This window comes from Cololabis saira, unplaced genomic scaffold, assembly GCF_033807715.1.
Source record: "Cololabis saira isolate AMF1-May2022 unplaced genomic scaffold, fColSai1.1 scf059, whole genome shotgun sequence".
Lineage (NCBI taxonomy): Eukaryota > Metazoa > Chordata > Actinopteri > Beloniformes > Belonidae > Cololabis > Cololabis saira.
In genome coordinates, this window is record NW_026906223.1 from 139,202 (window position 1) to 154,281 (window position 15,080).

At 42.0% G+C, this 15,080-nt stretch overlaps 17 non-coding genes across 17 annotated transcripts; all 17 read left to right on the forward strand.

Moving 5' to 3' along the window:
• The first annotated feature begins 78 nt into the window (after positions 1-78).
• On the forward strand, positions 79-150 carry trnap-cgg (transfer RNA proline (anticodon CGG)). Its single transcript has one exon. It is a non-coding gene; the product is annotated as a tRNA-Pro (tRNA).
• Positions 151-976: 826 nt separating this feature from the next.
• On the forward strand, positions 977-1,048 carry trnap-agg (transfer RNA proline (anticodon AGG)). Its single transcript has one exon. It is a non-coding gene; the product is annotated as a tRNA-Pro (tRNA).
• An 826-nt stretch (positions 1,049-1,874) lies between these two features.
• On the forward strand, positions 1,875-1,946 carry trnap-agg (transfer RNA proline (anticodon AGG)). The gene has a single exon. It is a non-coding gene; the product is annotated as a tRNA-Pro (tRNA).
• Positions 1,947-2,772: 826 nt separating this feature from the next.
• Positions 2,773-2,844, forward strand: trnap-cgg (transfer RNA proline (anticodon CGG)). Its single transcript has one exon. It is a non-coding gene; the product is annotated as a tRNA-Pro (tRNA).
• An 837-nt stretch (positions 2,845-3,681) lies between these two features.
• Positions 3,682-3,753, forward strand: trnap-agg (transfer RNA proline (anticodon AGG)). The gene has a single exon. It is a non-coding gene; the product is annotated as a tRNA-Pro (tRNA).
• An 826-nt stretch (positions 3,754-4,579) lies between these two features.
• trnap-agg (transfer RNA proline (anticodon AGG)) lies at positions 4,580-4,651 on the forward strand. The gene has a single exon. It is a non-coding gene; the product is annotated as a tRNA-Pro (tRNA).
• Positions 4,652-5,477: 826 nt separating this feature from the next.
• Positions 5,478-5,549, forward strand: trnap-agg (transfer RNA proline (anticodon AGG)). The gene has a single exon. It is a non-coding gene; the product is annotated as a tRNA-Pro (tRNA).
• An 837-nt stretch (positions 5,550-6,386) lies between these two features.
• trnap-agg (transfer RNA proline (anticodon AGG)) lies at positions 6,387-6,458 on the forward strand. The gene has a single exon. It is a non-coding gene; the product is annotated as a tRNA-Pro (tRNA).
• An 837-nt stretch (positions 6,459-7,295) lies between these two features.
• On the forward strand, positions 7,296-7,367 carry trnap-cgg (transfer RNA proline (anticodon CGG)). The gene has a single exon. It is a non-coding gene; the product is annotated as a tRNA-Pro (tRNA).
• An 837-nt stretch (positions 7,368-8,204) lies between these two features.
• trnap-agg (transfer RNA proline (anticodon AGG)) lies at positions 8,205-8,276 on the forward strand. The gene has a single exon. It is a non-coding gene; the product is annotated as a tRNA-Pro (tRNA).
• Positions 8,277-9,113: 837 nt separating this feature from the next.
• trnap-agg (transfer RNA proline (anticodon AGG)) lies at positions 9,114-9,185 on the forward strand. The gene has a single exon. It is a non-coding gene; the product is annotated as a tRNA-Pro (tRNA).
• Positions 9,186-10,022: 837 nt separating this feature from the next.
• Positions 10,023-10,094, forward strand: trnap-cgg (transfer RNA proline (anticodon CGG)). The gene has a single exon. It is a non-coding gene; the product is annotated as a tRNA-Pro (tRNA).
• Positions 10,095-10,932: 838 nt separating this feature from the next.
• On the forward strand, positions 10,933-11,004 carry trnap-agg (transfer RNA proline (anticodon AGG)). The gene has a single exon. It is a non-coding gene; the product is annotated as a tRNA-Pro (tRNA).
• Positions 11,005-11,841: 837 nt separating this feature from the next.
• On the forward strand, positions 11,842-11,913 carry trnap-agg (transfer RNA proline (anticodon AGG)). Its single transcript has one exon. It is a non-coding gene; the product is annotated as a tRNA-Pro (tRNA).
• An 836-nt stretch (positions 11,914-12,749) lies between these two features.
• On the forward strand, positions 12,750-12,821 carry trnap-agg (transfer RNA proline (anticodon AGG)). The gene has a single exon. It is a non-coding gene; the product is annotated as a tRNA-Pro (tRNA).
• An 835-nt stretch (positions 12,822-13,656) lies between these two features.
• On the forward strand, positions 13,657-13,728 carry trnap-agg (transfer RNA proline (anticodon AGG)). The gene has a single exon. It is a non-coding gene; the product is annotated as a tRNA-Pro (tRNA).
• Positions 13,729-14,564: 836 nt separating this feature from the next.
• On the forward strand, positions 14,565-14,636 carry trnap-agg (transfer RNA proline (anticodon AGG)). The gene has a single exon. It is a non-coding gene; the product is annotated as a tRNA-Pro (tRNA).
• The last annotated feature ends 444 nt before the right edge of the window (positions 14,637-15,080 follow it).

A 15,080-nucleotide genomic window follows, 5' to 3' on the forward strand; every position in this document is an offset into this window, starting at 1 on the left:
TGTTGATGATGATGTGACATGGGAATCTGTTTTTTTAATTTAGAAAACATTTTATGTGTTGCCAGTTATGAGATTTATGGCTCGTTGGTCTAGTAGTATGATTCTCGCTTCGGGTGCGAGAGGTCCCGGGTTCAATTCCCGGACGAGCCCCAGTGACTTATGTAAGTTGTAGTTTTCTCCTCCAAGTAGCAAAACTCATAGGACTTCAACCAGGCAAGTGCTGTGCCAGAAAGTCCCACCTAGTTCTTCAACCGGTCTATCAAGGTATTATGGTCAACCATGTCAAATGCAGCACTGTGAGACCACGATTGAAATGTTGCCACTATCCGTGTTGGAGCGGATGTCATTACGGACTTGTCTGAGTGCTGCGATGTGAAGGAGAACATCAAAACAGTTATTTAATGTTAGGAGTTTGTACACACGTTGAAAAACAGCTTTTTCTATGATTTTACTAAGAAAGGGGAGGTTTTATACGGGCCTATAGCTGTTCGTAAGTGACCTCTCTAGACTGGCACAGAGGAACAATACCTGAAAGCTGAGACTTATTCAAAATGTCTGAAAGCCATACAATGTGCAACACTCTTAAAAAACCCTTTTGACAGAGTATCATGGCAACAAGTGGTGGAATTCAGCTGGTGTATGATGTCAGCCAGGTTCCTATGAGTATTTAGAGAGAATTGTGTCCAGGTTTTTCTCATTGGACACAGAGGTGGAATATACCCTGTATCTACCATTGAAACACTGACTGACTGTCTGATTTTCTCAACTTTGTCGCAGAAATTAGTGTACTCTGTAATGCACTCAGTCATCGAATTGATGTTGTTTCCATGGAGATCGTCCCAATCTAACAGTCTCACAGTCACACTTGCATGTCAACAGCCCTGCTTGAGCTTCTAAATGTTGATGATGATGTGACATGGGAATCTGTTTTTTTAATTTAGAAAACACTTTATGTGTTGCCAGTTATGAGATTTATGGCTCGTTGGTCTAGTAGTATGATTCTCGCTTAGGGTGCGAGAGGTCCCGGGTTCAATTCCCGGACGAGCCCCAGTGACTTATGTAAGTTGTAGTTTTCTCCTCCAAGTAGCAAAACTCATAGGACTTCAACCAGGCAAGTGCTGTGCCAGAAAGTCCCACCTAGTTCTTCAACCGGTCTATCAAGGTATTATGGTCAACCATGTCAAATGCAGCACTGTGAGACCACGATTGAAATGTTGCCACTATCCGTGTTGGAGCGGATGTCATTACGGACTTGTCTGAGTGCTGCGATGTGAAGGAGAACATCAAAACAGTTATTTAATGTTAGGAGTTTGTACACACGTTGAAAAACACCTTTTTCTATGATTTTACTAAGAAAGGGGAGGTTTTATACGGGCCTATAGCTGTTCGTAAGTGACCTCTCTAGACTGGCACAGAGGAACAATACCTGAAAGCTGAGACTTATTCAAAATGTCTGAAAGCCATACAATGTGCAACACTCTTAAAAAACCCTTTTGACAGAGTATCATGGCAACAAGTGGTGGAATTCAGCTGGTGTATGATGTCAGCCAGGTTCCTATGAGTATTTAGAGAGAATTGTGTCCAGGTTTTTCTCATTGGACACAGAGGTGGAATATACCCTGTATCTACCATTGAAACACTGACTGACTGTCTGATTTTCTCAACTTTGTTGCAGAAATTAGTGTACACTGTAATGCACTCAGTCATCGAATTGATGTTGTTTCCATGGAGATCGTCCCAATCTAACAGTCTCACAGTCACACTTGCATGTCAACAGCCCTGCTTGAGCTTCTAAATGTTGATGATGATGTGACATGGGAATCTGTTTTTTTAATTTAGAAAACATTTTATGTGTTGCCAGTTATGAGATTTATGGCTCGTTGGTCTAGTAGTATGATTCTCGCTTAGGGTGCGAGAGGTCCCGGGTTCAATTCCCGGACGAGCCCCAGTGACTTATGTAAGTTGTAGTTTTCTCCTCCAAGTAGCAAAACTCATAGGACTTCAACCAGGCAAGTGCTGTGCCAGAAAGTCCCACCTAGTTCTTCAACCGGTCTATCAAGGTATTATGGTCAACCATGTCAAATGCAGCACTGTGAGACCACGATTGAAATGTTGCCACTATCCGTGTTGGAGCGGATGTCATTACGGACTTGTCTGAGTGCTGCGATGTGAAGGAGAACATCAAAACAGTTATTTAATGTTAGGAGTTTGTACACACGTTGAAAAACAGCTTTTTCTATGATTTTACTAAGAAAGGGGAGGTTTTATACGGGCCTATAGCTGTTCGTAAGTGACCTCTCTAGACTGGCACAGAGGAACAATACCTGAAAGCTGAGACTTATTCAAAATGTCTGAAAGCCATACAATGTGCAACACTCTTAAAAAACCCTTTTGACAGAGTATCATGGCAACAAGTGGTGGAATTCAGCTGGTGTATGATGTCAGCCAGGTTCCTATGAGTATTTAGAGAGAATTGTGTCCAGGTTTTTCTCATTGGACACAGAAGTGGAATATACCCTGTATCTACCATTGAAACACTGACTGACTGTCTGATTTTCTCAACTTTGTCGCAGAAATTAGTGTACTCTGTAATGTACTCAGTCATCGAATTGATGTTGTTTCCATGGAGATCGTCCCAATCTAACAGTCTCACAGTCACACTTGCATGTCAACAGCCCTGCTTGAGCTTCTAAATGTTGATGATGATGTGACATGGGAATCTGTTTTTTTAATTTAGAAAACATTTTATGTGTTGCCAGTTATGAGATTTATGGCTCGTTGGTCTAGTAGTATGATTCTCGCTTCGGGTGCGAGAGGTCCCGGGTTCAATTCCCGGACGAGCCCCAGTGACTTATGTAAGTTGTAGTTTTCTCCTCCAAGTAGCAAAACTCATAGGACTTCAACCAGGCAAGTGCTGTGCCAGAAAGTCCCACCTAGTTCTTCAACCGGTCTATCAAGGTATTATGGTCAACCATGTCAAATGCAGCACTGTGAGACCACGATTGAAATGTTGCCACTATCCGTGTTGGAGCGGATGTCATTACGGACTTTAACTAGAACTGCCTGAGTGCTGCGATGTGAAGGAGAACATCAAAACAGTTATTTAATGTTAGGAGTTTGTACACACGTTGAAAAACAGCCTTTTCTATGATTTTACTAAGAAAGGGGAGGTTTTATACGGGCCTATAGCTGTTCGTAAGTGACCTCTCTAGACTGGCACAGAGGAACAATACCTGAAAGCTGAGACTTATTCAAAATGTCTGAAAGCCATACAATGTGCAACACTCTTAAAAAACCCTTTTGACAGAGTATCATGGCAACAAGTGGTGGAATTCAGCTGGTGTATGATGTCAGCCAGGTTCCTATGAGTATTTAGAGAGAATTGTGTCCAGGTTTTTCTCATTGGACACAGAGGTGGAATATACCCTGTATCTACCATTGAAACACTGACTGACTGTCTGATTTTCTCAACTTTGTCGCAGAAATTAGTGTACTCTGTAATGCACTCAGTCATCGAATTGATGTTGTTTCCATGGAGATCGTCCCAATCTAACAGTCTCACAGTCACACTCACATGTCAACAGCCCTGCTTGAGCTTCTAAATGTTGATGATGATGTGACATGGGAACCCTGTTTTTTAATTTAGAAAACATTTTACGTGTTGCCAGTTATGAGATTTATGGCTCGTTGGTCTAGTAGTATGATTCTCGCTTAGGGTGCGAGAGGTCCCGGGTTCAATTCCCGGACGAGCCCCAGTGACTTATGTAAGTTGTAGTTTTCTCCTCCAAGTAGCAAAACTCATAGGACTTCAACCAGGCAAGTGCTGTGCCAGAAAGTCCCACCTAGTTCTTCAACCGGTCTATCAAGGTATTATGGTCAACCATGTCAAATGCAGCACTGTGAGACCACGATTGAAATGTTGCCACTATCCGTGTTGGAGCGGATGTCATTACGGACTTGTTTGAGTGCTGCGATGTGAAGGAGAACATCAAAACAGTTATTTAATGTTAGGAGTTTGTACACACGTTGAAAAACAGCTTTTTCTATGATTTTACTAAGAAAGGGGAGGTTTTATACGGGCCTATAGCTGTTCGTAAGTGACCTCTCTAGACTGGCACAGAGGAACAATACCTGAAAGCTGAGACTTATTCAAAATGTCTGAAAGCCATACAATGTGCAACACTCTTAAAAAACCCTTTTGACAGAGTATCATGGCAACAAGTGGTGGAATTCAGCTGGTGTATGATGTCAGCCAGGTTCCTATGAGTATTTAGAGAGAATTGTGTCCAGGTTTTTCTCATTGGACACAGAGGTGGAATATACCCTGTATCTACCATTGAAACACTGACTGACTGTCTGATTTTCTCAACTTTGTCGCAGAAATTAGTGTACTCTGTAATGCACTCAGTCATCGAATTGATGTTGTTTCCATGGAGATCGTCCCAATCTAACAGTCTCACAGTCACACTCACATGTCAACAGCCCTGCTTGAGCTTCTAAATGTTGATGATGATGTGACATGGGAACCCTGTTTTTTAATTTAGAAAACATTTTACGTGTTGCCAGTTATGAGATTTATGGCTCGTTGGTCTAGTAGTATGATTCTCGCTTAGGGTGCGAGAGGTCCCGGGTTCAATTCCCGGACGAGCCCCAGTGACTTATGTAAGTTGTAGTTTTCTCCTCCAAGTAGCAAAACTCATAGGACTTCAACCAGGCAAGTGCTGTGCCAGAAAGTCCCACCTAGTTCTTCAACCGGTCTATCAAGGTATTATGGTCAACCATGTCAAATGCAGCACTGTGAGACCACGATTGAAATGTTGCCACTATCCGTGTTGGAGCGGATGTCATTACGGACTTGTTTGAGTGCTGCGATGTGAAGGAGAACATCAAAACAGTTATTTAATGTTAGGAGTTTGTACACACGTTGAAAAACAGCTTTTTCTATGATTTTACTAAGAAAGGGGAGGTTTTATACGGGCCTATAGCTGTTCGTAAGTGACCTCTCTAGACTGGCACAGAGGAACAATACCTGAAAGCTGAGACTTATTCAAAATGTCTGAAAGCCATACAATGTGCAACACTCTTAAAAAACCCTTTTGACAGAGTATCATGGCAACAAGTGGTGGAATTCAGCTGGTGTATGATGTCAGCCAGGTTCCTATGAGTATTTAGAGAGAATTGTGTCCAGGTTTTTCTCATTGGACACAGAGGTGGAATATACCCTGTATCTACCATTGAAACACTGACTGACTGTCTGATTTTCTCAACTTTGTTGCAGAAATTAGTGTACTCTGTAATGCACTCAGTCATCGAATTGATGTTGTTTCCATGGAGATCGTCCCAATCTAACAGTCTCACAGTCACACTTGCATGTCAACAGCCCTGCTTGAGCTTCTAAATGTTGATGATGATGTGACATGGGAATCTGTTTTTTTAATTTAGAAAACATTTTATGTGTTGCCAGTTATGAGATTTATGGCTCGTTGGTCTAGTAGTATGATTCTCGCTTAGGGTGCGAGAGGTCCCGGGTTCAATTCCCGGATGAGCCCCAGTGACTTATGTAAGTTGTAGTTTTCTCCTCCAAGTAGCAAAACTCATAGGACTTCAACCAGGCAAGTGCTGTGCCAGAAAGTCCCACCTAGTTCTTCAACCGGTCTATCAAGGTATTATGGTCAACCATGTCAAATGCAGCACTGTGAGACCACGATTGAAATGTTGCCACTATCCGTGTTGGAGCGGATGTCATTACGGACTTTAACTAGAACTGCCTGAGTGCTGCGATGTGAAGGAGAACATCAAAACAGTTATTTAATGTTAGGAGTTTGTACACACGTTGAAAAACAGCTTTTTCTATGATTTTACTAAGAAAGGGGAGGTTTTATACGGGCCTATAGCTGTTCGTAAGTGACCTCTCTAGACTGGCACAGAGGAACAATACCTGAAAGCTGAGACTTATTCAAAATGTCTGAAAGCCATACAATGTGCAACACTCTTAAAAAACCCTTTTGACAGAGTATCATGGCAACAAGTGGTGGAATTCAGCTGGTGTATGATGTCAGCCAGGTTCCTATGAGTATTTAGAGAGAATTGTGTCCAGGTTTTTCTCATTGGACACAGAGGTGGAATATACCCTGTATCTACCATTGAAACACTGACTGACTGTCTGATTTTCTCAACTTTGTCGCAGAAATTAGTGTACTCTGTAATGCACTCAGTCATCGAATTGATGTTGTTTCCATGGAGATCGTCCCAATCTAACAGTCTCACAGTCACACTTGCATGTCAACAGCCCTGCTTGAGCTTCTAAATGTTGATGATGATGTGACATGGGAATCTGTTTTTTTAATTTTGAAAACATTTTATGTGTTGCCAGTTATGAGATTTATGGCTCGTTGGTCTAGTAGTATGATTCTCGCTTAGGGTGCGAGAGGTCCCGGGTTCAATTCCCGGACGAGCCCCAGTGACTTATGTAAGTAGTAGTTTTCTCCTCCAAGTAGCAAAACTCATAGGACTTCAACCAGGCAAGTGCTGTGCCAGAAAGTCCCACCTAGTTCTTCAACCGGTCTATCAAGGTATTATGGTCAACCATGTCAAATGCAGCACTGTGAGACCACGATTGAAATGTTGCCACTATCCGTGTTGGAGCGGATGTCATTACGGACTTTAACTAGAACTGCCTGAGTGCTGCGATGTGAAGGAGAACATCAAAACAGTTATTTAATGTTAGGAGTTTGTACACACGTTGAAAAACAGCTTTTTCTATGATTTTACTAAGAAAGGGGAGGTTTTATACGGGCCTATAGCTGTTCGTAAGTGACCTCTCTAGACTGGCACAGAGGAACAATACCTGAAAGCTGAGACTTATTCAAAATGTCTGAAAGCCATACAATGTGCAACACTCTTAAAAAACCCTTTTGACAGAGTATCATGGCAACAAGTGGTGGAATTCAGCTGGTGTATGATGTCAGCCAGGTTCCTATGAGTATTTAGAGAGAATTGTGTCCAGGTTTTTCTCATTGGACACAGAGGTGGAATATACCCTGTATCTACCATTGAAACACTGACTGACTGTCTGATTTTCTCAACTTTGTCGCAGAAATTAGTGTACTCTGTAATGCACTCAGTCATCGAATTGATGTTGTTTCCATGGAGATCGTCCCAATCTAACAGTCTCACAGTCACACTTGCATGTCAACAGCCCTGCTTGAGCTTCTAAATGTTGATGATGATGTGACATGGGAATCTGTTTTTTTAATTTAGAAAACATTTTATGTGTTGCCAGTTATGAGATTTATGGCTCGTTGGTCTAGTAGTATGATTCTCGCTTCGGGTGCGAGAGGTCCCGGGTTCAATTCCCGGACGAGCCCCAGTGACTTATGTAAGTTGTAGTTTTCTCCTCCAAGTAGCAAAACTCATAGGACTTCAACCAGGCAAGTGCTGTGCCAGAAAGTCCCACCTAGTTCTTCAACCGGTCTATCAAGGTATTATGGTCAACCATGTCAAATGCAGCACTGTGAGACCACGATTGAAATGTTGCCACTATCCGTGTTGGAGCGGATGTCATTACGGACTTTAACTAGAACTGCCTGAGTGCTGCGATGTGAAGGAGAACATCAAAACAGTTTTTTAATGTTAGGAGTTTGTACACACGTTGAAAAACAGCTTTTTCTATGATTTTACTAAGAAAGGGGAGGTTTTATACGGGCCTATAGCTGTTCGTAAGTGACCTCTCTAGACTGGCACAGAGGAACAATACCTGAAAGCTGAGACTTATTCAAAATGTCTGAAAGCCATACAATGTGCAACACTCTTAAAAAACCCTTTTGACAGAGTATCATGGCAACAAGTGGTGGAATTCAGCTGGTGTATGATGTCAGCCAGGTTCCTATGAGTATTTAGAGAGAATTGTGTCCAGGTTTTTCTCATTGGACACAGAGGTGGAATATACCCTGTATCTACCATTGAAACACTGACTGACTGTCTGATTTTCTCAACTTTGTTGCAGAAATTAGTGTACTCTGTAATGCACTCAGTCATCGAATTGATGTTGTTTCCATGGAGATCGTCCCAATCTAACAGTCTCACAGTCACACTTGCATGTCAACAGCCCTGCTTGAGCTTCTAAATGTTGATGATGATGTGACATGGGAATCTGTTTTTTTAATTTAGAAAACATTTTATGTGTTGCCAGTTATGAGATTTATGGCTCGTTGGTCTAGTAGTATGATTCTCGCTTAGGGTGCGAGAGGTCCCGGGTTCAATTCCCGGACGAGCCCCAGTGACTTATGTAAGTTGTAGTTTTCTCCTCCAAGTAGCAAAACTCATAGGACTTCAACCAGGCAAGTGCTGTGCCAGAAAGTCCCACCTAGTTCTTCAACCGGTCTATCAAGGTATTATGGTCAACCATGTCAAATGCAGCACTGTGAGACCACGATTGAAATGTTGCCACTATCCGTGTTGGAGCGGATGTCATTACGGACTTTAACTAGAACTGCCTGAGTGCTGCGATGTGAAGGAGAACATCAAAACAGTTATTTAATGTTAGGAGTTTGTACACACGTTGAAAAACAGCTTTTTCTATGATTTTACTAAGAAAGGGGAGGTTTTATACGGGCCTATAGCTGTTCGTAAGTGACCTCTCTAGACTGGCACAGAGGAACAATACCTGAAAGCTGAGACTTATTCAAAATGTCTGAAAGCCATACAATGTGCAACACTCTTAAAAAACCCTTTTGACAGAGTATCATGGCAACAAGTGGTGGAATTCAGCTGGTGTATGATGTCAGCCAGGTTCCTATGAGTATTTAGAGAGAATTGTGTCCAGGTTTTTCTCATTGGACACAGAGGTGGAATATATCCTGTATCTACCATTGAAACACTGACTGACTGTCTGATTTTCTCAACTTTGTTGCAGAAATTAGTGTACTCTGTAATGCACTCAGTCATCGAATTGATGTTGTTTCCATGGAGATCGTCCCAATCTAACCGTCTCACAGTCACACTTGCATGTCAACAGCCCTGCTTGAGCTTCTAAATGTTGATGATGATGTGACATGGGAATCTGTTTTTTTAATTTAGAAAACATTTTATGTGTTGCCAGTTATGAGATTTATGGCTCGTTGGTCTAGTAGTATGATTCTCGCTTAGGGTGCGAGAGGTCCCGGGTTCAATTCCCGGACGAGCCCCAGTGACTTATGTAAGTTGTAGTTTTCTCCTCCAAGTAGCAAAACTCATAGGACTTCAACCAGGCAAGTGCTGTGCCAGAAAGTCCCACCTAGTTCTTCAACCGGTCTATCAAGGTATTATGGTCAACCATGTCAAATGCAGCACTGTGAGACCACGATTGAAATGTTGCCACTATCCGTGTTGGAGCGGATGTCATTACGGACTTTAACTAGAACTGCCTGAGTGCTGTGATGTGAAGGAGAACATCAAAACAGTTATTTAATGTTAGGAGTTTGTACACACGTTGAAAAACAGCTTTTTCTATGATTTTACTAAGAAAGGGGAGGTTTTATACGGGCCTATAGCTGTTCGTAAGTGACCTCTCTAGACTGGCACAGAGGAACAATACCTGAAAGCTGAGACTTATTCAAAATGTCTGAAAGCCATACAATGTGCAACACTCTTAAAAAACCCTTTTGACAGAGTATCATGGCAACAAGTGGTGGATTTCAACTGGTGTATGATGTCAGCCAGGTTCCTATGAGTATTTAGAGAGAATTGTGTCCAGGTTTTTCTCATTGGACACAGAGGTGGAATATACCCTGTATCTACCATTGAAACACTGACTGACTTTCTGATTTTCTCAACTTTGTCGCAGAAATTAGTGTACTCTGTAATGCACTCAGTCATCGAATTGATGTTGTTTCCATGGAGATCGTCCCAATCTAACAGTCTCACAGTCACACTTGCATGTCAACAGCCCTGCTTGAGCTTCTAAATGTTGATGATGATGTGACATGGGAATCTGTTTTTTTAATTTAGAAAACATTTTATGTGTTGCCAGTTATGAGATTTATGGCTCGTTGGTCTAGTAGTATGATTCTCGCTTCGGGTGCGAGAGGTCCCGGGTTCAATTCCCGGACGAGCCCCAGTGACTTATGTAAGTTGTAGTTTTCTCCTCCAAGTAGCAAAACTCATAGGACTTCAACCAGGCAAGTGCTGTGCCAGAAAGTCCCACCTAGTTCTTCAACCGGTCCAACAAGGTATTATGGTCAACCATGTCAAATGCAGCACTGTGAGACCACGATTGAAATGTTGCCACTATCCGTGTTGGAGCGGATGTCATTACGGACTTTAACTAGAACTGTCTGAGTGCTGCGATGTGAAGGAGAACATCAAAACAGTTATTTAATGTTAGGAGTTTGTACACACGTTGAAAAACAGCTTTTTCTATGATTTTACTAAGAAAGGGGAGGTTTTATACGGGCCTATAGCTGTTCGTAAGTGACCTCTCTAGACTGGCACAGAGGAACAATACCTGAAAGCTGAGACTTATTCAAAATGTCTGAAAGCCATACAATGTGCAACACTCTTAAAAAATCCTTTTGACAGAGTATCATGGCAACAAGTGGTGGAATTCAGCTGGTGTATGATGTCAGCCAGGTTCCTATGAGTATTTAGAGAGAATTGTGTCCAGGTTTTTCTCATTGGACACAGAGGTGGAATATACCCTGTATCTACCATTGAAACACTGACTGACTGTCTGATTTTCTCAACTTTGTCGCAGAAATTAGTGTACTCTGTAATGCACTCAGTCATCGAATTGATGTTGTTTCCATGGAGATCGTCCCAATCTAACAGTCTCACAGTCACACTTGCATGTCAACAGCCCTGCTTGAGCTTCTAAATGTTGATGATGATGTGACATGGGAATCTGTTTTTTTTAATTTAGAAAACATTTTATGTGTTGCCAGTTATGAGATTTATGGCTCGTTGGTCTAGTAGTATGATTCTCGCTTAGGGTGCGAGAGGTCCCGGGTTCAATTCCCGGACGAGCCCCAGTGACTTATGTAAGTTGTAGTTTTCTCCTCCAAGTAGCAAAACTCATAGGACTTCAACCAGGCAAGTGCTGTGCCAGAAAGTCCCACCTAGTTCTTCAACCGGTCTATCAAGGTATTATGGTCAACCATGTCAAATGCAGCACTGTGAGACCACGATTGAAATGTTGCCACTATCCGTGTTGGAGCGGATGTCATTACGGACTTTAACTAGAACTGCCTGAGTGCTGCGATGTGAAGGAGAACATCAAAACAGTTATTTAATGTTAGGAGTTTGTACACACGTTGAAAAACAGCTTTTTCTATGATTTTACTAAGAAAGGGGAGGTTTTATACGGGCCTATAGCTGTTCGTAAGTGACCTCTCTAGACTGGCACAGAGGAACAATACCTGAAAGCTGAGACTTATTCAAAATGTCTGAAAGCCATACAATGTGCAACACTCTTAAAAAACCCTTTTGACAGAGTATCATGGCAACACGTGGTGGAATTCAGCTGGTGTATGATGTCAGCCAGGTTCCTATGAGTATTTAGAGAGAATTGTGTCCAGGTTTTTCTCATTGGACACAGAGGTGGAATATACCCTGTATCTACCATTGAAACACTGACTGACTGTCTGATTTTCTCAACTTTGTCGCAGAAATTAGTGTACTCTGTAATGCACTCAGTCATCGAATTGATGTTGTTTCCATGGAGATCGTCCCAATCTAACAGTCTCACAGTCACACTTGCATGTCAACAGCCCTGCTTGAGCTTCTAAATGTTGATGATGATGTGACATGGGAATCTGTTTTTTTAATTTAGAAAACATTTTATGTGTTGCCAGTTATGAGATTTATGGCTCGTTGGTCTAGTAGTATGATTCTCGCTTAGGGTGCGAGAGGTCCCGGGTTCAATTCCCGGACGAACCCCAGTGACTTATGTAAGTTGTAGTTTTCTCCTCCAAGTAGCAAAACTCATAGGACTTCAACCAGGCAAGTGCTGTGCCAGAAAGTCCCACCTAGTTCTTCAACCGGTCTATCAAGGTATTATGGTCAACCATGTCAAATGCAGCACTGTGAGACCACGATTGAATTTTGCCACTATCCGTGTTGGAGCGGATGTCATTACGGACTTTAACTAGAACTGCCTGAGTGCTGCGATGTGAAGGAGAACATCAAAACAGTTATTTAATGTTAGGAGTTTGTACACACGTTGAAAAACAGCTTTTTCTATGATTTTACTAAGAAAGGGGAGGTTTTATACGGGCCTATAGCTGTTCGTAAGTGACCTCTCTAGACTGGCACAGAGGAACAATACCTGAAAGCTGAGACTTATTCAAAATGTCTGAAAGCCATACAATGTGCAACACTCTTAAAAAACCCTTTTGACAGAGTATCATGGCAACAAGTGGTGGAATTCAGCTGGTGTATGATGTCAGCCAGGTTCCTATGAGTATTTAGAGAGAATTGTGTCCAGGTTTTTCTCATTGGACACAGAGGTGGAATATACCCTGTATCTACCATTGAAACACTGACTGACTGTCTGATTTTCTCAACTTTGTCGCAGAAATTAGTGTACTCTGTAATGCACTCAGTCATCGAATTGATGTTGTTTCCATGGAGATCGTCCCAATCTAACAGTCTCACAGTCACACTTGCATGTCAACAGCCCTGCTTGAGCTTCTAAATGTTGATGATGATGTGACATGGGAATCTGTTTTTTTAATTTAGAAAACATTTTATGTGTTGCCAGTTATGAGATTTATGGCTCGTTGGTCTAGTAGTATGATTCTCGCTTAGGGTGCGAGAGGTCCCGGGTTCAATTCCCGGACGAGCCCCAGTGACTTATGTAAGTTGTAGTTTTCTCCTCCAAGTAGCAAAACTCATAGGACTTCAACCAGGCAAGTGCTGTGCCAGAAAGTCCCACCTAGTTCTTCAACCGGTCTATCAAGGTATTATGGTCAACCATGTCAAATGCAGCACTGTGAGACCACGATTGAATTTTGCCACTATCCGTGTTGGAGCGGATGTCATTACGGACTTTAACTAGAACTTCCTGAGTGCTGCGATGTGAAGGAGAACATCAAAACAGTTATTTAATGTTAGGAGTTTGTACACACGTTGAAAAACAGCTTTTTCTATGATTTTACTAAGAAAGGGGAGGTTTTATACGGGCCTATAGCTGTTCGTAAGTGACCTCTCTAGACTGGCACAGAGGAACAATACCTGAAAGCTGAGACTTATTCAAAATGTCTGAAAGCCATACAATGTGCAACACTCTTAAAAACCCTTTTGACAGAGTATCATGGCAACAAGTGGTGGAATTCAGCTGGTGTATGATGTCAGCCAGGTTCCTATGAGTATTTAGAGAGAATTGTGTCCAGGTTTTTCTCATTGGACACAGAGGTGGAATATACCCTGTATCTACCATTGAAACACTGACTGACTGTCTGATTTTCTCAACTTTGTCGCAGAAATTAGTGTACTCTGTAATGCACTCAGTCATCGAATTGATGTTGTTTCCATGGAGATCGTCCCAATCTAACAGTCTCACAGTCACACTTGCATGTCAACAGCCCTGCTTGAGCTTCTAAATGTTGATGATGATGTGACATGGGAATCTGTTTTTTTAATTTAGAAAACATTTTATGTGTTGCCAGTTATGAGCTTTATGGCTCGTTGGTCTAGTAGTATGATTCTCGCTTAGGGTGCGAGAGGTCCCGGGTTCAATTCCCGGACGAGCCCCAGTGACTTATGTAAGTTGTAGTTTTCTCCTCCAAGTAGCAAAACTCATAGGACTTCAACCAGGCAAGTGCTGTGCCAGAAAGTCCCACCTAGTTCTTCAACCGGTCTATCGAGGTATTATGGTCAACCATGTCAAAAGCAGCACTGTGAGACCACGATTGAAATGTTGCCACTATCCGTGTTGGAGCGGATGTCATTACGGACTTTAACTAGAACTGTCTGAGTGCTGCGATGTGAAGGAGAACATCAAAACAGTTATTTAATGTTAGGAGTTTGTACACACGTTGAAAAACAGCTTTTTCTATGATTTTACTAAGAAAGGGGAGGTTTTATACGGGCCTATAGCTGTTCGTAAGTGACCTCTCTAGACTGGCACAGAGGAACAATACCTGAAAGCTGAGACTTATTCAAAATGTCTGAAAGCCATACAATGTGCAACACTCTTAAAAACCCTTTTGACAGAGTATCATGGCAACAAGTGGTGGAATTCAGCTGGTGTATGATGTCAGCCAGGTTCCTATGAGTATTTAGAGAGAATTGTGTCCAGGTTTTTCTCATTGGACACAGAGGTGGAATATACCCTGTATCTACCATTGAAACACTGACTGACTGTCTGATTTTCTCAACTTTGTCGCAGAAATTAGTGTACTCTGTAATGCACTCAGTCATCGAATTGATGTTGTTTCCATGGAGATCGTCCCAATCTAACAGTCTCACAGTCACACTTGCATGTCAACAGCCCTGCTTGAGCTTCTAAATGTTGATGATGATGTGACATGGGAATCTGTTTTTTTAATTTAGAAAACATTTTATGTGTTGCCAGTTGTGAGATTTATGGCTCGTTGGTCTAGTAGTATGATTCTCGCTTAGGGTGCGAGAGGTCCCGGGTTCAATTCCCGGACGAGCCCCAGTGACTTATGTAAGTTGTAGTTTTCTCCTCCAAGTAGCAAAACTCATAGGACTTCAACCAGGCAAGTGCTGTGCCAGAAAGACCCACCTAGTTCTTCAACCGGTCTATCAAGGTATTATGGTCAACCATGTCAAATGCAGCACTGTGAGACCACGATTGAATTTTGCCACTATCCGTGTTGGAGCGGATGTCATTACGGACTTTAACTAGAACTTCCTGAGTGCTGCGATGTGAAGGAGAACATCAAAACAGTTATTTAATGTTAGGAGTTTGTACACACGTTGAAAAACAGCTTTTTCTATGATTTTACTAAGAAAGGGGAGGTTTTATACGGGCCTATAGCTGTTCGTAAGTGACCTCTCTAGACTGGCACAGAGGAACAATACCTGAAAGCTGAGACTTATTCAAAATGTCTGAAAGCCATACAATGTGCAACACTCTT